The following is a 21,717-nucleotide window of genomic DNA, read 5'->3' on the forward strand; positions in this document are numbered from 1 at the left end:
AAAATAGAAAAAGAACTCATATATATGACTAAAAAAAGGAGTTTAAAAGTGCATAAAAAGAGGATGTAGACGAAGAAATTTTAAATGGCAACAAGGCAGAGCGAGCTCTCCCCAGCTGCAGTACCGACTTCTGTCCACACAGAGGCAGCAGCGAGCAGAAAAAAAAAACCAACAACAACCCCCCCCCCAAAACCCCAAACAACCGCTATCGCGCATGCGCGGCTCCCCAGCTGCAGTACCGACGCTGTTCCCCTGAGCGGCAGTAGAGAGCACGGGAAAATGCGCCACCGCGCATGCGCCGGGCCGCACCAGCAGTACCGACGCTTGTCCACGGGGCGGCAGGAGCGAGCACAACGAAAAAGCGGCACCGCGCATGCGTGGCTCCTAGGCTGCAGTACCGACTTTTGGTCACCGGGCGGCAGCAGCAGGCACAAAACAGATGCTTCAGCGCGCATGCGCGTCTCCTCAGCCGCAGTACCGACTGTTGTCCGCAGGGCGGCAGCAGCGAGGTCGGGCGAAGGCGCCACCGCGCATGCGCGGCTCCCCAGCTTGCAGTACCGGGTTTTGTCCACAGGGCGGCAGCGGCGAGCACCTGAAAATGCGGCACCGCGCATGCGCAGCTCCACAGCTGCAGTACCGAGTTTTGGTCACCGGGCGGCAGCAGCGAGCACAACACAAATGCGCCAATGCGCATGCGCGGCGCCCGGGCTGCAGTACCGACATTTGTCCACCGGGAAGCAGCAGCGAGCCCAAAGACCCACTGCGCAGGCGCAGATCCCCATCTGCAGTACCGACCCTGTTCCCCTGAGCGACAGCAGCGAGCACTTTAAAATGCGCCACTGCGCAAGCGTGGCTCCCCACCCGCAGTACCGACTTTTGTCCACCGGGCGACAGGGGCGAGCATAAAAAAGCACCACCGCGCATGCGCGACTCCTAGCTGCAGTACCGCCCTCTGTCCGCACGGCGGCAGCAGCGAGCTCGGGAAAAATGCGCTACCGCGCATGCGCAACTCCCTAGCTGCAGTACGGTCTTTTGTCCACACGGCGGCAGCAGCGAGCTCGGGAAAATGCACCACTGCGCATGCGCGGCTCCCCAGCTGCAGTACCGAACTTTGTCCACCCGGCGGCAGCAGCGAGCACTCGAAAGTCCGCCGCTGCGCATGCGCGGCTCCCAGCTGCAGTACCGATTTTTGTCCACATGGCGGCAGCAGCAGCAGGCACTCGAAAGTCCGCCGCTGCGCATGCGCCGCACCCCACCTGCAGTACCGAACTCTGTCCACATGGCGGCAGCAGCAGGCACGGAAAAAATTGCGCCAGCGCGCATGCGCGACTCCTGGCTGCAGTACCGACTTTTGTCCAGCGGGCGGCAGCAGCAGGCTGGGGGAAAATGCGCCACGGCGCATGCGCGGCTCCCCAGCTGCACTACTGCATTTTGTCCACACGGCGGCAGCAGAGAGCACGAAAAAAAATTTGCACCACTGCGCATGCGCGGCTCCCCAGCTGCAGTACTGCATCTTGTCCACACGGCGGCAGAAGAGAGCACTCGAAAGTCCGTCACTGCGCATGCGCGCCTCCCCAGCTGCAGTACCGATTTTTGTCCACACGGTGACAGCAGCGAGCTCGGGAATATGCACCAACGCGCATGCGCGACTCCCCAGCTGCAGTACCGATTTTTGTCCAAACGGCGGCAGCAGCGAGCTCGGGAAAATGCGCCACTGCGCATGCGCGGCTCACTGGCTGCATTACTGACTTTTGTCCATCGGGCGGCAGCAGCGAGCTGGGGGAAAGTGCACCACCGCGCATGCGGGGCTCCCAAGCTGCAGTACCCATCTTTGCCCACACGGAGGCAGCAGCGAACACGAAAAAAATTGCACCACTGCGCGTGCGCGGCTCCCCAGCTGCAGTACCGACTTTTGTTCACACGGTGGCAGCGGCGAGCTCGGGACAATGCACCACCGCGCATGCGCGGCTCCCCAGCTGCAGTACCGGCCTTTGCCCACACGGAGGCAGCAGCGAGCACCCGAAAGTCCTCCACTGCGCATGCGCGGCTCCCCAGCTGCAGTACTGCGTTTTGTCCACCGGGCGACAGCAGCGAGCACCAACAAAATTGCGCCACCGCGCATGCGCGGCTCCCCAGCTGCAGTACCCACATTGGTCCACTGAGCGGCAGCAGCGAGCACTTGAAAATGCGCCACCGCGCATGCGCGGCTCCCCCCCTGAGGTACTGACGTTTGGTCGTCGGGAGGGTCGGAAGCCGGAACTGCAGCTCGGCACCGCGCATGCGTGTGCGCGCACCAGCGGATCTGCCATCCCGGAGGGAAGTCCTCGCGTCCGGCTCTGCTCTCGCACGCTGCCGGTCATCGGCAAGTAAAAATTCTGGGCTTGGCTTTGGCATTGTCCTGTAAGGGAAAGCTCTGGGTCGGGATGTCAGTTGCTTACTTGCTGTGGAATGGTCGTGTTTTTCAGCAATCGTTCCAAATAGAACGGGTTGGGTGGGGCAGGGCAGAGTAAGGGTCTTTGCAGGCACCTGGGAAGTAAAGTCATGAACGTAGAAAAGCTTAAAGCATTTGCTGGACAGGAGGTTTCTCTGTACCCACTACATCCGTTGCTTATTAGCAGTGACCGATGTTTGTAAGAGTGCCGTGTGGAAGTGTGAACATTCGTTACTGAACTAAAACTGCTTTGGTTCTGTGTAGAAAGCAGAGGAACTACAAAACAACATATATCCCCCCCCCCCCCCCCCCCTTTTTTTTTGGTTAAACGTACCGTGTTTGCAGGGCCTTAGCTTTCTATTGCCAGACTGGGCAAAGCTTCCCAAGCTCAGTTCCCCCACAGTCACCAAAAGTCTCCCATAGTTGCCAGGATGGTGAGTTAGTTTTGGGCTTCTAGCCCTCCGTTCCGCCATTGTTTTAGTCAGATCCTGAATGCCGCTCAGTTAAAGACTCACGAGAATTGCTTAAAGTTTGCATTTGGAAGTCATGCTTCAAACAATGAATTTTCAACAAAATTTTTTTGACGCTAGCCAATGAACTCCTGTAATACTGGAGAAAAATGACATTTTTAGTGGCTGTTGAATCTCAGAGTGATAACATCGGCATCCCTGTTTGAGCCCTTACCGCAACCGTTGCAATGTTTGTTTACACGCTGCTCGGTTCTTTTGTAAAGGTGCGTAGCTGTGGGAGGTGCGTTATTCCGAAGGTGCTACGGCGCCGATGCTCTGGCTGTCGGCAGGAATGGGCAAAGCGGAAGGCTCTGTGGCTAGGGGAGAACGGCGTGGACGTGCGACTGCTCTCTCTGTTGCTCCGGAATTTCGACGGCTGGGTCGGGCTGCTAAATCGATGGAACGACTGGAAGACATTTCAGAAAAGTGAGTACTCTACTTCCCTTTATCTTTTAAAGTCGTCGTCTTTCTACAGACACCTGTCCACGGCTTAGATATTTGATTTGCGTGAAACAGACCCGGAATTTTGCTTGAAGTAGTGTTCTGATTCGCTGAAATTCCCCGTAGGCAGAGAGCAAGAATTACAAATGTTGCTTGGTGGTTGAAGATCTCAGGGTTGCTGTGAAAGCGAACTTGCCAGAATGAGTAGGAAGCAGCCTGAATTCCAACAGAGATACCATCTAAAAGGCCCTTTTCTTGACAGGAAAAGAGCTTCACGAAACATCGGCGCTGTTTGCCGGGGGGCCTCCGACATACCTGTTCAGTCGTCGTGGGCTTTGTGCGATTCCCGCAGGCGCAATCTTGAAGAAATTTTGTACGGCAGCCGGTATCTTGGCTGACTTTCTATCTCGCGCTTGGTCGCTTGCGCCTGCTAAAAACTTAATGGAGTGTCAAATGAACCCACAGGAAAACGTCCTCAACTCGTGCTGGTAGGGCAAGCCCGCTGTAGTTGATAAAATGGGAAAATAGCACGCTGTTTTGAAAAATTTGCCTTGCGAGGACAAGGGCTGTCTCCTGGCAGGCAAGTGAATTCTGTGACTGATTCCACCGCTCCGCCCGGGCACTTGAAGGAGGCGGTCCCTAAGGCAATGCAATCTAAAATGGGGGTCGTTTGGGTTTTTTAGTCATTTCTTAGGGATGTGAGGCTCGTGTGGGTGTTTAGCTTGTCCTGTTCTTTCTGTTCCTAATTCCGATCCCACTGACGGGCGTCAAAGAACGGTCGTGTTGTAGTCTAACGGTGTCGTCTACCAGGAGCTGGTGGAAGGCCAGGGCTTAGGTAAAGCCGATAAGGAGGATGCAGGCTGGAAAGCGGAACGTCTAAACGAGAATTACTGTCCTTGGGAGAGAAGCACATCCTGAAGAAATAGGTAAGCTAATTAAAATGGTTTGGGAACCATCCGAAACAACTAGTAGGAGCGTGATAAGAAGCACCCTCCCGCAAACTATCCTCGTTATCATCCTAAAAGTCACACCCCTCGAGCTGGAGACCCGGCCCAAGCAGAGAGCCCTCACCGCTCAGTGTGCGCAGCACGTTAAAATAGCGCTGTAGCTTTAAGTTGACATAAGAGAAATGTAGACCGATAGAAAACTGCTTTGTGTGATTACTTATGCATATGCATAGCTAGACCGTATCAATACTGTACTTGTATGACCGAACTCTGTGCTAGCTTTGCGGAGCTACCGCCTAGCACCCATCTCTGCGCAGACATGAAATAAACATACCTCTGCCCTGTGTGTATATTGGCATCTCGCACACCGGGCAAGCGACCTCACGCTTGTGGGATAACGGTTTTGGCACCCCAGATGGGACCGAGCCGACAGCCTCGCCCGGTTCGTCTTGCCGCGTCCGACGGGGAGAAGAGGCCTGAGCGGACTCCGGCGCGCACCGACCTGTCGACCGGGGACTCCTTCAGCTCCTCTCCTGCAGTCGGGCGGTGGCGACACAACGGTGCAATGCTAGCGAAAAGAGGTATTTTGGGGGGATAGGAGAAAAGGGGGAGTAGGGGCAAGATCTCTCGGGAAGCAGGCACCCTCTGTTCTGTTCTGGGCTCTGCATAAGACGCACCAGGAAAGATAGGTGGCAGTAGCGTAGTTCTGTTTGTTTCTACACGCCGTCCTGTTCAACAGAGGGAGACGTCCCTCGTTCCGGTTTGTGTAGAAATGCTGGGTTTTCGGTACCGATGTGGGCGCTGCTGCTTCCCAGGAGGCACCCCTTTGCTCTCCTCTAGGATGCATCCTGAAGCATTGCAATAAATTGGGGGAGATCCCACCACTAAGAATGGGCTAAAACGATATTGTAATCAACGGTGGCCACGATCTCGATTGGAAGACGGTGAAAAATGGCCTGAGAATGGATCCTTGAGATATAACGCTCTATCGGAAGGAATGTTGTTTTGTCGGAGAACGGAAAAATGGGATGGAATGCCTTACGTGGATATGGTTTTTTTTCGTTAAGACGCGATTGGGATATTAGGAAGAAAGGTGGTTTAGTGGATTCTAAACATCAGGTTGGAATATATGCGTTAAAAGAGAAAAAGGGAAAACCTCGTTGTATTGAATGGGAAAATTCGGAAGAGGATATTCAGCTGTTGGTAGCTCCTCCAAAACAGCCAGAATCTGATAGCTCAAGCGATAATGGAGTTGTGAGTGCTGTCTCTAAAAGAACAAGGGGACAGAAACCGATAGTTCAAGCTCCCCTCAGCCAGGCTCTAGGGCCTGAAGGAAGAAGCGGTATCCGTACACGTACCTTTTACCGCTTCTGCTTTATTAAACTGGCAACGGGCAGTCAGATCCTATCGAAACAATCCAGAGGGAATGTATAGTACTGTTAATCACGACTCATAATCCTAACTGGGGAGATGTACAGGCTCTCCTAGAATATTTGTTTCCCCCTGAGGAGAGGAGAACAATTTTAGAGAAGGCTAGAGAGGGACTGGTCCAACAATGTGTGTGTGCGTGGGGGGGTGCCTAATACCATTACGTACCTCCCAAAGGAGGATCCGGAGTGGGATCCAAACACAAGTGTGAGGGATTACAGAGGGTAAAGGAATATCCAAAGTTAATTGGGTATGGGATTCAACATGGAGTGCAAAAGCCTAAGAATTTATCTAATCAGATCTCGATCCGGAAGATGATAGCAATTCAAAGTTATTGAACACGCCGTTTATTGGTCAAGCGGCAGCAGATATAAGAAAGAGATGACAAAGGTAGAGGGCGAGGATGGCATGACAATCTCGCGGTTCTTGTCAGTCGCGTATAAGGTACGTAATAGTGGGGAGGAAACAGGAGAGAAGGAGAAGCGGGGACGAGTAACGCCGCAAGCTTCTTTGTTGGCTGCCTTGACAGAAGACCGAGAAAAAGGGAGAGAAAATACACGAGGTGAATTTTGTGGGCGAGGAAGGGGCCGTAGCAATAATAGTAGAAATGGTTATGACATTCCCCTGGGAATGAATCGGCGTGCAAATCGTAGCGAGAGGGCCGTTGGAAAAAAGATTGTCCGCCCCGTCTGAGTCATCTCGGGAAAGAGAGACAGAAGAAGGGGTTGGAGTCATGACGGAGATTGGGTTGGACTGAAGGGGGCCGGAGGAGTCTATGAAAGTTTCCCCAGACGATCCTCTGGTTCCAGTCAAGCTGGGGAATGAAAGACTAGATTTTTTAATTGATAGTGGAGCCACACATGCTGTAGTAAGTAGTTGTAGGGGACCCCTTAAGCAGAACTAAAATAAGCGTTGTTGGTGCAACAGGGAAAAAGACTTTAAGGCTGTTTTTACAAGCTATGGAATGTTCCACTGGAAATACTAAATGAACTCATGAATTCCTTTCTATGCCAGCATGCCCCCTAGCATTGCTTGGGTGGGATTTACTTGTAAACTGAATGCACAACTAAGTTCTTCTGAAGACTCTGTTCAGTTGACTCTGTTCAGCCCGCAGGGGACGTCGCCTGTTTGTGCCGGACGCCAGCCCGCAGGGGACGTCGCCTGTTTGTGGCGGACGCCAGGCCGCAGGGGACGTTCCCTGTTTGTGGCGGATGCCAGCCTGAACGGGACCTCGCCTGTTTGGGGCACACCGATGGCGGGCGCTGTCGCCAAAAGGCAAAGCAGGGTCATAGCAGAGTTTTCCATTTCTGGGGATGGGCTCAGCCGTCTCCTGCACAAACTTCTGTCATGTAGCAATGGGGATGGTAGCTTTCTTTTGATTTCTTGAAGAACAAGAGGATGATGGAGCACGTTACAAGAGCATGATCATTTTCTCTTCCTTTGGCAGCACAGGCACCCAAGGCCAGCCCGCATTCAAGGAACAGCACGAGGATATCCGCGTCGACCGTCAGCAGAGGAAGGAAGCTTCTTTGGGAGGCTGAGGCGATGAAGCAGAGTCCTTAATTGTTCTGTTTGATTTTCAGCATGGGTGCGGGGAGGGCCTGGGACATGCCAAACATGGTCCCGGACAGGGGAGCTGTCTATTACGTGGGAGGCTGTGAGAGCTATCATGGACACCACCGGACCGGCATCCTGTAAGGGTGCTTTCACATGTTTTCTTGTTTAGAGGCCAACCTTGGCTTTGGGCCGTAAAATAAAGTCTGCCAGGCCGGCGCCAGCTTGGAGGCAGCATCTGCCCACAGCGGTGCCAGCTTGGTGGTGGTGTCTGCCCGTGCCGGTGCCAGGTTGCTGGCTGTGTCTGGCTTGTGAGGGTTGGGGTAATGGGCCCCCTGTTCCCGATGGGCTCCAGCTGTGGCCCGGGGCAGCACAGGTGGGACCCATGAGGTGAGGATGGGGCTGGGCCCAGGGTTTAAAGGGCCGGGGCTGGGCTAAGGGTTTAAAGGGCTGAGGAGGGGCTGGTCCTGCTGTGCCGAGGGGCTCTACGTGGGGAGGGAGCTGCCTAGGCATGCCTGCCTGCGGGAGCTGGCTGAGGAGTGAAAGGAAGGGGCTTCCCCAGGCAGCTGCCTCCAGCAAGGAGCAGCCGGTCCCCGCAGCCGGGAAGGATCCCTCCCAGCCGTCCCCGGCAGAGCGCACCACCGGCACGTGGTGCCGGGAGCTCGGTGCCCCCATGGGCCGCACACGTGAGCCGCCGTGTCTCTGGGAAGCCTCTTGGGAGAGGAGCATCGGGGCACCTGGGCGGGCGAGGCAGCCGGCACTGTGGAGGAGGAAGGGGCAGGGGCCGAGAGAGAAGCCCGGGCGCTGAAGGTCTCCCGGCGGTGGCAGGAGCTGCGGTGGTCGCGCATCCCTCGCGTGCGTCCGGGCCCCTCTCTGCCGTGCTTCTCCAGACCTCTGCCTGCCTCCTTGCCTGTACCTGCCTCTGTCTCCCTTTCAGGCTGTTTGGCTCCCCAAAGCTTTTTGCCCTTCTGCTAGCGCTGCCCTCCACACCGTCGCCTTCTATGTTTCCTTTCTATGCCTCTCCCTTTCCAGCTCCCCACCTGCTCTTATTTCACTCTTCCCGCACTGCCTTCTTCCGCATTGCTGGGGAAAATGGCATTTCTAGGCCTCCCTCTGCGCAGTGACCTGTCTCTCTTTTCAGTGGCTCCCTCTGCTCTGCACCCCGTCTACTTTTTCCTAGTAAACTGTCCCTATTTTTCATTTTTTTTACTCTCATAATTCTTCTCTTTTTGAAATTTTGTTTCTAGGTGTACTCTTCTCTTGTTTTCTGTCTCTCTTTTTTTTTTTTTTTTTTTTTAAATTTTTTCCTGTATCCTGTTGCTTTTAAAATTTTCATTCTGTGTCTACTTTAGTCAAGATGTCTCTCCCTGTTTAATTGTTTCCTGTCTGTCCTGTACCCCGTTGCTTTTAAATTGTCTTTCCTCGTCTATCTTCATCCGGTTTGCTGTCCTCATTTTTTAATTTGTTCTAGTCTGTGCTGTGCCCAGTTGCCTTTAAATTTTTCTTTTTATGTCTCCATCTACTTGGGTTTTTGCTATTTTTTTCCTCTCTTAATGTCTTTTGAATTGAAAAAGCTTTTGAATTTTTGTTTCTATGTTCACTTGTATGTATTTTTTCTGTCTCTTGTTTATTTTTTCCCTATCTGTGCTGTATATTGTGACCTGTAAAATTTTTTCTGCCTACTTTTACCCAGATGTCTAACCCTATTTTTTTATTATTTCCAGGCTTTCCTGTGTCACGTTGCTTTTGAATTTTTTTCTCTATCTCCTTGTATCCAGTTCACTGTCTTTATTTTCTGTTTCATGCTAGCCTGTGCCATAGCCTGTGTCCTGGTTTTGGCTGGGATAGAGTTAATTTTCTTCCAGGTAGCTGCTATAGTGCTGTGTTTTGGATTTTAGGATGAGAATAAGATTGATAACACGCTGATGTTTTGGCTGTTGCTAAGCGGTGTTTACACCAGTCAAGGACTTTTTCAGCTTCCCATGCTCTGGCAGGTGCACAAGAAATGGGAGGGGCACAGCCAGGACAGTGGATCCAAACTGACCAAAGGGCTATTCCATACCATAGGATGTCGTGCCCGGTATAGAAACTGGGGGAGTTGGCCGGGGGTAGCGGTCGCTGCTCGGGGACTGGCGGGGCGTCGGTCGGCGGGTGGTGAGCGGTTGTATCGTTTTTATTTTCCCTCCCTTGGGTTTTGTTCCTCTCGCTCTCTCTTGTGGTTTTCCTCCTCATTACAATTCATTATTATTATTCCTACTATTTTGTTCCGATTATTAAACTGTTCTTATCTCAACCCACCAGTTTTCTTGTGCTCTTCCAATTCTCTCCCCCATCCCACCGAGAGGGAGTGACAGCGGTTGCGTGGTGCTTAGCTGCCGGCTGGGGCTAAACCACGACACCCTGTCGCTTTTTAAATGTTGTTTCTGTGTCTTTGTTTATTTAGTTTGCTGTCCCTCTATTTTATTGTTTTCTTCCTTGAAGGCCTTTGTTTTTCAGTTTTTCTCTATGCCTGCTTTTATCTAGTTTGCTCTCCCTATTTTTAAATTTTTTCTCCTCTGCCTTGTACCCTTTTGCTTTTTCAGTGTTCTTTCTGTATTGACTTTTATCGAGCTGTCTGTCCCTGTGTTTTTAGTTCTCTCTGTCTTGTCACATACCCTGTTGCTGCTTAAATTTTCTTTCTGTCTTTTTTTTTTTTTTTTCTCTTCTCTCCGTTCATCCTGAGGCGTTAGAGGGTCTCCTCGGCATGCTGTTATTTCTGAAGCGTAACTTGTACCCCTCTGGCTTTGTAAGAACATCTCCTCCCTCTTCCTCAGAGCAGTCTCTTTGTCCTCTCCTCCATCTCGCTTGCCTCCAGTGGGTCGGCGTCTCCCTCGTCACCTCCGTACTCTGTTCAGATCCCCTCCCCAGTGCCTTTGTGCCCTCAAGCCGCCTTCTGTCTCTCTGGCCATCTCGGCACCCCTCTGTTTCTGTCGCGACGCTTCCTGCCAGCGCCCTTGTGGTCCATGGCCATCCTTTAGTTCTGCAGCGGGCTTTGTATCTTTCTTCTTCAGAGACAACGCTTCCTCAGGCTTCCGTTTTCCCTCAGAGCACTCTTGCCTTCCCTCCGCCATGTCGGATGCCTCTGTTCGGTCCCCGGTCCCCTGAGGACATCTCTACTCCGTTCAGATCCCCTCCCGAGGACCTCATTGTGTCAGCAATCCTTTGTTTGTCTCTTTGTCCACGTTTCCCCCGACCCCCGAGCCCCCTCGTTCCTGTCATGACGCCGCCCGAGACTGTCCTCGTGCCCCACGGCACCCTTCCAGCTCTGCAGCCCTCTTTGTGTCTCTCTCTTATTCGGACAGAACCCCTCCTCAGGCTGTCGTTGTGCCCCACAGCTCCCTTACCTTATTCACTGCTGTCTAGGACGTCTCCGTTCGGTCGCTCATCCCCTGAGGACATCGCTGGGACACCCTCTTGAGTTTTGCATTGCCTGCCAGAGCTGCCTTCTGTCTGTCTGTCTGTCTGTCTGTCTCTCTCTCTCTCTCTCTCAGCAGCCGCCTTGTGCCGTCACCGTGCCTCCTGAGGCCGTCCTCGTGCCCGCAGCCCTCTGTGGCTCTGTAGCACAATTTGCACCCTTCTTGCTCCCGAGAACCATTCCCGCTGACATCTTTCATCTCCAGAGCACTCATGTTGTCCTCTCTGCTAGCTAGGACACCTCTGTTCAGTCCCTGGTCCCCTGAGGACATCCGTAGTCTGTTCAAATCCCCTCTGGACTTCTTCACCACGCCCTCGAGCCTTCTTGTGTCTGTCCCTCTCAGAAGCCCTCTGCTACTGTCACGATGCCTCCCGAGCAGCACGCTTTTAGCTCCGTAAGCCCCCTTTGGACTCGCTTTGTTGCCATCGCACCTCTCCTAAGATCTCTGTTCCCAAAAAAGAGTGTTCTTGTTCTTTTCTATGCCATCTAGGATGCCTGCCGAGCTCCAGGGACGAGGCCGCCGCTCGGCCTAGGTCCCACGACTCAGCCTAGGCCCCACAGCTCGGCCCTGCACCTCGGCCGCTCGGCCTCGGCCCTCACACACGCACGCACACGAAACCAGAGAACCTTTCCCTCACAAAAATACCTAGGGATGGAGTTAATGAGAAGACAGGAGACTCTGCTGATCAGGCACAGGGCATGGCCAGACAATCCTACTGACCAGCAACCTATTTGCGTGCCACCAGCCCTTTTTATCCCCTTGTCCCTCTCTTTTCCGATGCTTGTTCCTCCCCAAACTCCTCTGCTACCTCCCCTTCCCCACCTTTGGTTCCTCCAGTAAACAGACCATAGTACATCCTGTGCGGTCCCCACGTGCGTCCCACAGCCTTAGTCGGCAACCTTTCTCAGTCTGTATGGTGATCCGGAAAGCCGCTCCCGTCTACTCGTCGTGACGAGTGTCACCCGTACCGTGGGGCTGGCGGCTCTGCCGGGACAGCTCTGGGAGGAGCCAGGGCAGGGAATCCGTTTCTCTGGCTGGGTCGCTGGGGTGCCTTACCTGGCACAGCGCCTCTGTGTGACTTGGGGTTTATGGAGACAAGCTTTTTATCACATAACCTAGCAGGGAACCGCACTTAAAAGCTTTGGAAAAATGCTCTAAAACTAGAATTGTCCAATGACCTTAGGAGTTGGATTGGTTTGTAGGATAATCCTATCAGAGGCATCGACTTGAAGACGGCTGCTTGACCCATTTTGTTGATTTCAGGCGTGTTGTTTGAAGGAAGAATGTACAGAAAGGGCCGAGGAGGTGCGACAAGGAGACAGGAAAGAGCAAGTAAGTTTTGAGAGACCTCAGCGCTGCGAGTGACTGAAGGTGCTAAGGGCGAAGAGATTTTTGGGTTAGGTATGCGCATACGAAGGTCTGGGTGGGAATAGCGCACAAACAGTAGTAAAATACGGTTAGGGAAGCCAAGATTGCTCCTCCTTCTGGGCCCGTGCACGCGCCCTTGCTCTTGCAGACGCAGACACGCTGGAGCTGCGGGGAGGCAGGCGCGCAAGCCCGCCTGGAAGCAGGCTTTGGGCACAGGGTCCCTCGGCTGAGGCGGTGCCGGTTAGTCGGTCGAGAGCCCTGTGTGTTGGGCAGGTGAGGGGCGAGTGAGGCCGGAGCACGGCAAGGGCTGGTCCGGGCTGTTTGGTCTGGGGCAAGCGTGGACAGAGGGGACAGAGAGGAGGATCTGAAGGAATACGGGTTGTGAGCTCTTCATTCCCAACGAGGTCGCTGAGGGGGCAACCCCCTACGGTACCCAAGGTACGGGCGAAGGTCTGGGGCCAGCACAAACGGTGCTGAGAGAGGGAGTTTCCATAGGGTCTGGTGGTGGCTGCAGGCCGCTTCCCATCACAGAATCACAGAATCGTATAGGTTGGAAAAGACCTTTAAGATCATCGAGTCCAACCGTAAGCCTGACACTGCCAAGACCACCACTACCCCATGTCCCTAAGCAAACAGCGACACTGAGCCCCGTGGCGTGCTGCGCAGCCCTTTTGGTGTGCACCAGTTTGTATTCGGCCGTGCCCTGGAGCCCTCTGAACTCCTGAATTCATATTTTAGGCTCCCCCCGAGTCCTGTGTGTCCCAAGGCCCTGTGTTTGTCATACAGCGTGCCGCAATGCTTCCTGTTTAGCTTTCCTCCCATCCCAGAGTTTTGCCAGTGCTTTTTTTGGTGTGCTCTAGGGTCAGCTGTTTTCCTCTCTGTGGGGCCCAGGGCCCCCCCTCCACCTTCCTGTGCCCCCAGAGTCCTATGTTTTCCTTGTCACCTGCTGATGGCTTCCTCCCACCCCAGCATTGCACTCCAGGGCTCTCCCTTTGTTCTCGTCCCCTTTTCTCTTCCTGTGCAGCCCAGGACTCTCCCTTTGGCTTTTGGCAAGCTGCCCTCAGGAGCTGGGGCACCCCTCTGCTGTCCCAGCAACCACAGGTGTCCCCAGTGGGGCCGAGGGCAATAGCCTGTGTTCTCGGTGGGATGCAGCTCTGGGCCCAGGGCCTGGGGCTGACCAGCCTCTGGAGTGGCCAGCAGGGCTGATGGCTATGGTGCCCGTGTCCCCACGGGCTGCAGCTGTGGGCCGGGGGCTGCTGAGCTGGGCTACTGCCATGAGTGTGGTGTTCACATCACCCCATGAGGGTAGGTCCAGGACAACAACGCCAGTGCTGAGCAATACATGCTGGGACCGGGACTGAGGCTGCAAGCACAGAACAGGTGAATGGGGCCGGGGGTGGGGGGGCGGTCCCTGCGACCGGGAACATCCCGGGGAAGGTGACACAAAGGGGGAGGTGGGGCTGGGGCAACAGCGACCGGGTCCAGGAAGACCCGCACTAGGGCCAAGGAGCGGAGGGTGCGGCGCCGGGGTCGCGGGTGGCCCAGAAGCCGAGGGGATGGGGGAAAGCTGATGCCCCGGGACAGGGGGGAGGCCGCACAGGGACACGCGGGGCTGCCTGAGCGCTGGGGCTCACCGGGGGGTAGGGGTAGTGCTGGGGAAGCTGCTGGGTCGGGTCGGGGCCCTGCAAAAGGGTGGTCCCGACACAAAGCCCGTCCCCGGGTGCGTGTCTGTGTGTGTGGGGTTTCCAGGTCGTGCGGAGGGGTGCGGGGCAGGTGGGGAAGCATCGGACCCGAAGCGGAGCCGGTGGTGGTGCTGGGAATCCCGGCCCTGCGAGCCGGCCTCCGCAGGCGCGGCGGGGTCCCGCGGGTGCTGGTGAGGGGAGGAGGGCGTAGGGGCCGGTGTCCCCATAGGGTTAAATGGCACAGAAGGCAGCAGCCCGCAGCATGCTGGGAGCTGTAGTCCTGGGGTAGCCAGCTTGTGGTCGGGCACGTTGTTGGCAGGGCATGCCGGGAGATGTAGTCTTTCGGCAGGGAGGTTCCGGACAGCCCCGCTGGTGTGTGCAGCACGCCGGGGTGCGTCCTCGCCCCATGCTGGCCTCCGGGTACCTGCCGGGGCCGGCAGCCGTCTGCCGGCGGGGAACGGCCTCGGGCACGTGGCGCGCGCGCGCGCGGGGGGGCGGCGGGCGGGCGCGCGGCGGTGCCCGCGCTCACTGCTCCCCTCTGGCGGAGGAAACGCGGTACTGCAGGTCCGGCACCGCGCATGTGCGGTGGGGTGCCGCCGTGCTCACCGCGGCTGCCGTCCGCCGGTAACGGCAAGGCGGTGCCGCGGTGCCTGCGAAGCGCCGCCGCCGCGCTCGTTGCTGCCTCCCGGTAAGGAAACGCCGCCGCTGCCGCCGCCCCGCGTGCACGCTGCCGGCGGGCGCTCGGCGCGGAACTGCAGCGCCGGTGCCGCCCCTGGGTCCGCGCCGCCCGCCGGGTGCTCGCTGCTGCCGGTGCCGCGGCGCGGTACTGCAGCGCCGACACCGCACAAGGGCGCAGCGGCGCTGCCGCCTCCGCTGCTGCCGCGGCGGCACGGCCGCAGCGCGGTGCTGCCGCCCGGCGTTCGGGCGCCAGCCCTGGCCCCTCCGGCGCGCCGTCGGCGGCCGGCGCATGCGCGGTGCCCGGGAGCGGCATGGCGGCGCGCTGGGCGCGGGTCTCGGCGGCGGCGGGCGTCCTGGGGCAGCGGTAAGGCGAGCGAGCCCGTTTGGCGGGCGCGGGGGTGTGTTCTGCCCGCTGGCTGCGGGACGGGAAGCCTGAAAGTGCCCGCTGCGGCAGGCTGCCGGTGTGCCGGAGGCGAGCTGGGTCAGGGCAGCCCCAGGGAGTTGCCCGAGAGCTGAGAGAAGGGGAGAGGGGAAGAAGGCGGACACCCCCAGGCGCAGACGCCGGGCGGCTCCCCGCTTCCAGAGCTCCCCTGAGCCTCCCCGGCCCCGCTTGCCCCCCACGCGCAGCTGCCCCAGCTCCAGCCCCTCCCCTGAAGCCTGTCCCGTAGCCCCAGGTCGCTCCCAAGCCCCGTCGTGCCGGTGGCAAGCTGGCCTTCCGCGCGTCTCGAGAAGCCCCTGCGGAAGGAGAGGCTTCAGCCGGGGGCGATCTGCGGTAATAACGGCGGCTGCTTCTTCTTTCCCTCTCCCAGAGGCTGCGCTGAGGACACGGTCGTCCCTTCCTCCCCTGGGGCTGCCGGTGACGGCACCCGCCTCAGGCTTGCGTGGATTGTCTGTGCCTGGCCTGGCTCTCCTCGCGGCGTGGCCGCGAAAAGGGACGGGCGGAGCGCTTGCTGGCTGTGGACAGGAGCTGCCGCGGCTGAAGCTGGAGAAAGAAGCCAGAGAAGGGTAAAGAAGAAGAAATGGAAGGCCGTCTGGCGGCTGCCTCCCGCTGCAGGCAAGAGAGAGCCTGCCTCTCCGGGTGAGGAAGGATCCCTCCTCGTAGTCCGCGGCAGGCCAGGCCGCCAGCGTGCACCGCAGGGTCTGTATGCGTCAGCCAGCGCGTGGTCTTGCTCCCTGTCCCTGTCTGACAATCTGTGTCCTGCTCCTCGTCCTTCTTTTTCCCCTCTCTCTATCGTCCGCCATCCTTCTTCCTGTCTGTCTTTGTTCTCTTTCTATCCTTCTGCCCCAGCGCTTCTTTCTCCACCTCTCTCCTGCTCCCTGCCCTTTGCTTCCTCTCCCTGACCCTCTTCCCTGTCTCCGCTTTTTCCTTTCTCTCCTTCTCTGTCCTGCTCCCTGGCCCTTTTTTCCTCTGCCTCTGTCCTCTAGCCCATGGCTTGCTTTTTTTCCCCTTTTTCCTTCTTGGTCTCTTTGTACAAATCTGACCCTTTCTTGCTTTCCCAGTCCCTTTGTCCTGTTCCCTGTGGTTTTTCTCTCTCTGTCTGTATGTCCTGCGCCCTGTCGCCGTCACGTTCCTCTGTTCTTCTTCCTCTCCTTTCGCCCCCACCTCTCTACCCCTCTGTCCTGCTCGCTGACCCTGCCTTTTCTTGCTCCATCTCTCTGCAGGGCTTCTCGTCCCTGTTGTGTTTGATTTCCTCTACGTCTCTGACCTTTTCTTTCGGCCTTTCATTCTCTGGCGGCACCTCAGTCTTCTCCCTTGTCTTCCTTTTCTCTTTCCAGTCCTCTGTCCTGCTCCCCATCCCTGTATGAAATAGGGGCGGGTGCAGGCTCTGTTCTCTTGGGACTGGCGGGGGAAAAAGCAGCCCCGGGCCGAGCGCTCTCCTGGGGTTCGTCGGGGGGTTTTGGGGCCGAACCCGTGTGCGAGCCGGGGGGAGTAGGGGCAGCCCCATCTGGCTCTCAGGTTCTGCTTGTGGAGCTGGGCAGCCTCTGCCGCTCCCGGCGCAGGTGGGGCAGCGGCGGCCCGGGGGGCTCCTGCGGCGCCGGGCGGGTGCCGGTGGCCGGAGTGGCGGGGAAGGGCCGCGGCTGCGGCGGGCGGGGGTTCCTGGAGGCGGCTGGGCCCGGCTCCCCGCAGGGGTGCTTGGGGCTGCGGGGGTTTGGGGTGCGGGCCCGGCACCCCCAACCAGTGCCGGAGAAAGCGAGCCGGAAGCAGCCGTAATAAAGCGATGCCCTGCCTGTGCTGGTGCGGCCCCTGCAGAGGTGTGGGGCCGGGCCCTCCGCAGTGCCAAGCGCTCCCAAAAAGTGCACGTGTGGCCCTGGGGGTGCAGGGCTGTGGGGTGGCTCCGCTCCCCCCACCCCGCAGCATCACGCATGGGGACTGCAAAGGGGTCGGAAAGCAGAGAGGGTGAGCTGGTTTGGGGCCTGAAAATGGAGAGCAGGTCTTGTGTTCTCGGGGCTTGAAAAGAGGCTGAGGTGGCTGACTTTGGGGCTGAGAAACAGCTTGAGTGGTGCGTTTTCAGGACCTGCCAGAGGGGACCGGCGGTACGTTTTTGGGCTGAGGAGCAGAGGTGAAGTGCTGCATTTTTGGGACTCGAGAACAGGCTGAGCAGGTGGGTTTGTGGGCTCAGAAATGGGAGCTGGTTTGGGGGCCCAAAGCAGAAGCCAGTTTGGCTGTTTGCGCAGGGCGGGGGGAGGGCGTTGGGGGCTGCGGGGAAAGCAGAGGGTGGGCAGGGTGCACGGACCCTCCCTGGAGGGTGGGGGTCTGGTCGCGTCGGGCCCAGAGTTCGGGAGGTCGGCGTGCCCCGGGCCAGCCTCTCGGTCTGAGGTGGCCTCTGGGGGGGGAAGGGTGCTTTTCAGACCCCGCACGCCCTCTTGGAGCCCAGCTCTTCTTTGTACGCTGCTGAGAATAGTTCTTAACTACTTAATCGTACAAACTGATGAATCGGTATTTCCACAGCGTCCAGCTGTGATGTTTTAATAGTCATATTCAAGTTCTGACAGCGACCGCTTTCCGAGCTTGTCCAAAGCCCAGACTGTGGCAAATGGCTGGAGCTCGTAAGGAGAAGGAGCTGAAATCCAGCGGAGCTTCGGTGCGGAGCCGGAGCTTCGGTTAGCCAGAGCTGTAGCGAGGAGGAGCTGGAAGGAGATGGGGTGTCCGCTGTCTGGAGCGTGCGTTAGCCAGAGGCAACGTTAGCTGAGCGGGGCGGCCGTGAGCCGGAGCGTCTATTCGCTGGAGCATCCGTCGGCCGGACTGCGCTCCCAGCGGGGCTGCAGAGCGGCCGGGCGCAGGCAGGGCTGTCCCCAGCCAGCGTCTCTGAGCAGCAGGGAGGCGGCGGTCCTTCTGCCAGCGGGGAGCCTGGCCTCTTCCCTCGGGGATTAAATCCACGCCCTGCGCCCCTCCCTGCATGGAGGGCGTCTCCCGGTCCCGTTCCTGGGGGTGGGAGCGAGGTGGGGAGTGCCCCGGCTCTCCTGGGGCAGCCCCGCTGCGAGGGGGCGCGGGCGAGGCGGCAGCGGGAGGCAGCGGTGTCTCCCGGTACCTGGCAAAGGGGAGAGGGGCCGGTCGGTTGGAGCTGCCGGGGTGCACGGCCTGGCCCCGCAGGGCCCCTCTGGCAGAACCCTCCCCTGTGTTTTCCCCGTCGGCTGGGTGTGACAAACAGGATCATTTTTTGCCTCCTCTTTTCCCAGTGTCACCTTCGGCGTCACGTGCAGAAAATCCCGCGTGGTCGGTCCCGCTTGCCGCTCAGGGAATCGCGCGTATGGGGCCGCGGGAGCGGGGAGAAACCTTTGCGAGTTCAGGGACGCTACAGATGCTCCGCCTGAAACCCAGAGAAAAGGCAAATCTGCTGCCAGTGCAGAAAAGGTGATGAAGACCTGCGGGTAACAGAGCGTGCCTCGTTCCTGGATTGGTCCCTTGGCAGTTCCGAAGGTTTTCCTTTCGGGTAAAAGAATGAACTTTCATCTCGGATAAATGAAGAGCTGCCTGTTACCTTCTTCAGGGTCAAGTGTTTCTCTTCTGTTTGTTCAGACTAACTTTATGGGCAAGTTGGCAAGAGCCTTTTCTTTTTATATGCACAACTACATTGTTAGTAACCTATGGTGTCAGTAGAGTTAATTTTGGAGCACCTAGACGCCAGTAGAAATAGAATGAGTGAAATGTGATGGAAACTGACATTTCAACTTGATTTTTATTCAATTTTTTTTCATTAGAGTGTTGATGGCATGCTGTGCTGTGGGTCAATCCGCATTCTCTTCCGTGGAGCCTTCAGTCTAGGAGTTTTATGTAAAAAAAGTTTGTCCTTCCAAAAAAGGACTAGTCATTCCTAGGCTTGAGGTGTAGACTTGGAGGGTCTCTGAAGTCCGTGATCAGGATTACAGCGTTGCTGCTCTTTGTCTTCACTTTCGTTAATTTCCCCACTGCTCGGTGGTGGTTGGGAGCCCCGAGTTGTCGTTTTTTTTTCCGTCTCTAACACATTTTTTTTCCCCCAAGGAGACGCTACGTTTAAAAGGGAATGAGTGTCCTGGTTTCGTCTGGGATAGAGTTAATTTTCTTCCTAGTAGCTGGTATAGTGCTGTGTTTTGGATTTTAGGATGAGAATAATGTTGATAACACAGTGATGTTCTAGTTGTTGCTAAGAAATGCTTCCACTGGTCAAGGAGTTTTGAGCTTCCCGTGCTCTGCCGGGCGCACGAGAAACTGGGAGGGGACACGGCCAAAAGAGTTGATGGAAGCTGGCCAAAGGGCTATTCCGTGCCATCTGGCGTCACGCTCAGTATGGAGACTGGGGGGAGTTGGCCGGGGGATAGGGATCGCTGCTGGGGGAGTGGCTGGGCATCGGTCGGCGGGTGGTGAGGGCTTGCATCCCTTGTTTTTCCTGGGTTTTGTTCCTCTCTTGCTGTCTTGTTGTTTTCCTTCTCATGATAATTCATTCTTCTTCTTGTTTTGTTCCAATGATTAACCTCTTCTTATCTGAGGCCACGAGTTTTCTGACTTTTGCTCCTTGGCTTCTTTCCCCCATCCCCTGGGGGGGAGGGTGAGCCAGCTGCTGGGTGGCACTTAATTGCCGACTGGGGCTAAACCACAACAGTTAGTTTCCTTCCAAACGTGTCAGTCAATGCACTCAGTGATGATTATTAAAACCACCAAAACGGCACCTGTCTTACAGATCTGGACTCCTTCTGAACACGTATCCATCGCACGCAAATGTCATTGGGCTACAGATCATCTGCACTTCACGCTTTGACAAGACGGCGTGCTGAGACAGGGATGAGCTCTGAAAGAAAAAAGGTACAAGGTCACGGGGTTTTTGGTCTGTTTTTTGTGGGGGCGCGTGTGTGTGGTTTAAAAGAAGAGTGCGACGCTGAGTGGCGGCAGCCTGCAGAGCTCTCTTGCTGCCTGAGCTCTCCTTTTCTTCTCTTTCACTCCTCTTTCATGACTGTAATTGGAATTTGGACAACGGTAGAAGAGCAGGTAAGTTACTTGCCTGTGTAGATGTGCTGGTAATCCCAGGAAGGTCAATGCTTGAAGCCGTAGTGAATAACTTGGCCGCAAGTAGAATTTCCGAAGGAAGAAAAACAACGGGAAGCAAATAGCAAGTTACCGAGCGATTTGCGTGGGTCCACCACATGGCAGTTTTATTGCCAAACGCTGCTGGGCAGTATGCTCCAAGTGGCTCTTTTTGGTAAACGTGAATTTTCAGGAAGTTCAGGGTTGTGCGTGGCAAAACGTGTCCCTCTGTTTATGTATGCCGCTACGTAAACGTCCAGCGGCGGGGCTGTTGTTCCCTGCTCTCGATACTGCCACGGTAGTGCTGCGGTATTTAGACCCAAGAGAGGGCTTTAGGAAGGGAAGGAGAATGCCTGTTTTCTGTGAGGGCTACGAATGCTGACCCTTTTCTCTGCCGCTTTCCCGTGCGTGCGATGAAGCGGTTTTATTTTTCTCCCTTGTTCCTGGTCTAAATAGTTCTGAAGCTGTCGCTGCTGTGGGATTGCAAGTGGTGTTTCAAGGTTTTTGTGGGGTTCTAGTTACGGATCGCTTCTCCTGTGGCGAAGTGTCAAGATACGGTTTTCAGTGTAAAGCTTCAGAAACTGCATCCGCTGAAATCAGCGTAGGTGAAAGTGATGTTGCGCGTGCAGCTGTGCTCGCAGGGATGCTCGGCGGCTCCTCCTCAAAACAGCGAGGGCGTGTGGCCATCCGGAGGGTTGCGCTCTGGGTCTGAGGGCGTGCCGTCTTCTTGCTGCGCTTTTTGCTGCGCAAACCAAAGCTGCCCGTGAGTCAAAAAAAGGCACGGTTGTCTAAAAAGCGCCCAAGCTCTAGCGGCCTGTATCGTCAACTGTACCGAAGATGATGCAAAACACTTTTTCCTCTGCTCAGTTGTAGTCTTCACCAAGCTTCACCAAAAAAGGAAGCTTTAGATTCCTACCCAGCTTTATGCTAAAGGGTTTTTTTCCTCTCTCAGCAGAATGTCAGCCGCCACCATTTCGCCGTGGTCGCCCTTTCTTCTGCCAGGAAAGTGCAAGACGGACGGAAAGGATCCGTAGTGGTCTGCAAGTCCACGGTATGTCTACGATGTGTGCCTGCGTTTTCCTAAGGTACTCGTAGCGGGGACTTGAAAGTTAAGGTGAAGAATGTGCCAACTCTCCTTCTGTAGTTTTTCTGTGAAGTATTTCAACACAAATACTACGGATAGAAAAAGCGTGTTCTGGAGCGTGCCTACGCAAAGCTGACTTCCCTCCGTTTCTTTTCTCTTCCCGAAAGCGTAATCTTCTGTTTCTGTGCGCTTCCTATGAAATGATACTGTGAAAATAATTTTGTACTAAAGAGGAAAGAAACTGTTGGGAAGAGTTCAGGTGTTCAGAAGAAAGAGCCTTTGTTTTCCTGGGAAAAGCTTTCTGCTTTTCAGTCAGTAAGGTTTTAAAATATCTTGTAGCAGTACTTGAAAAGCCTTACTGCGATCCTAGCATCCGTACGAAAAGCCGTCAAGGTCAAAGAAGAGACGTGGCCAAAACGGGACAAATGGGCGTCGCTTCCGCGTGTTTTCCAGGCTTTCCCAAGAAGCGTTAGCAGCCTTGTAAGTACCGCCAGTGAGTCCTGATGTGGTTTTGGTGAGTTACTGCTTCGAGAAGGTCCTTTTTCCTGAAGCTACGGTGTGTAATTTTTGACTTCAGTTGGGAAGAGATTTTCCCGACTGGCAATCCTTCTCATTCAAAGAAGTTGCATTTGATGAACTTCCC

The 21,717-nt window shown here is 56.0% G+C and overlaps 3 long non-coding RNA genes across 11 annotated transcripts; all 3 read left to right on the forward strand.

The window, feature by feature from the left end:
• Nucleotides 1-1,750: 1,750 nt before the first annotated feature.
• LOC140645989 (uncharacterized) lies at nt 1,751-3,643 on the forward strand. The gene is made up of 3 exons (XR_012040209.1): nt 1,751-2,362; nt 3,165-3,366; nt 3,508-3,643. It is a non-coding gene; the product is annotated as an uncharacterized lncRNA (long non-coding RNA).
• Nucleotides 3,644-3,664: 21 nt separating this feature from the next.
• Nucleotides 3,665-7,717, forward strand: LOC140645985 (uncharacterized). Of its 5 annotated transcripts, none has more exons than XR_012040189.1 (4): nt 3,665-3,766; nt 4,192-4,307; nt 4,744-4,874; nt 7,204-7,717. It is a non-coding gene; the product is annotated as an uncharacterized lncRNA (long non-coding RNA). The 5 variants fall into 5 exon arrangements; XR_012040190.1 differs by having other exon boundaries at nt 3,668-3,766; nt 4,155-4,307; XR_012040192.1 differs by having other exon boundaries at nt 3,668-3,766; nt 4,195-4,307.
• A 6,624-nt stretch (nt 7,718-14,341) lies between these two features.
• LOC140645990 (uncharacterized) lies at nt 14,342-21,649 on the forward strand. Of its 5 annotated transcripts, none has more exons than XR_012040214.1 (5): nt 14,342-14,503; nt 15,303-15,631; nt 19,650-19,771; nt 20,946-21,041; nt 21,414-21,649. It is a non-coding gene; the product is annotated as an uncharacterized lncRNA (long non-coding RNA). The 5 variants fall into 5 exon arrangements; XR_012040210.1 differs by having other exon boundaries at nt 14,344-14,503; nt 20,943-21,041; nt 21,414-21,648; XR_012040211.1 differs by having other exon boundaries at nt 14,344-14,503; nt 20,943-21,041; nt 21,417-21,648.
• The last annotated feature ends 68 nt before the right edge of the window (nt 21,650-21,717 follow it).

This window comes from Ciconia boyciana, unplaced genomic scaffold, assembly GCF_034638445.1.
Source record: "Ciconia boyciana unplaced genomic scaffold, ASM3463844v1 HiC_scaffold_71, whole genome shotgun sequence".
NCBI lineage: Eukaryota > Metazoa > Chordata > Aves > Ciconiiformes > Ciconiidae > Ciconia > Ciconia boyciana.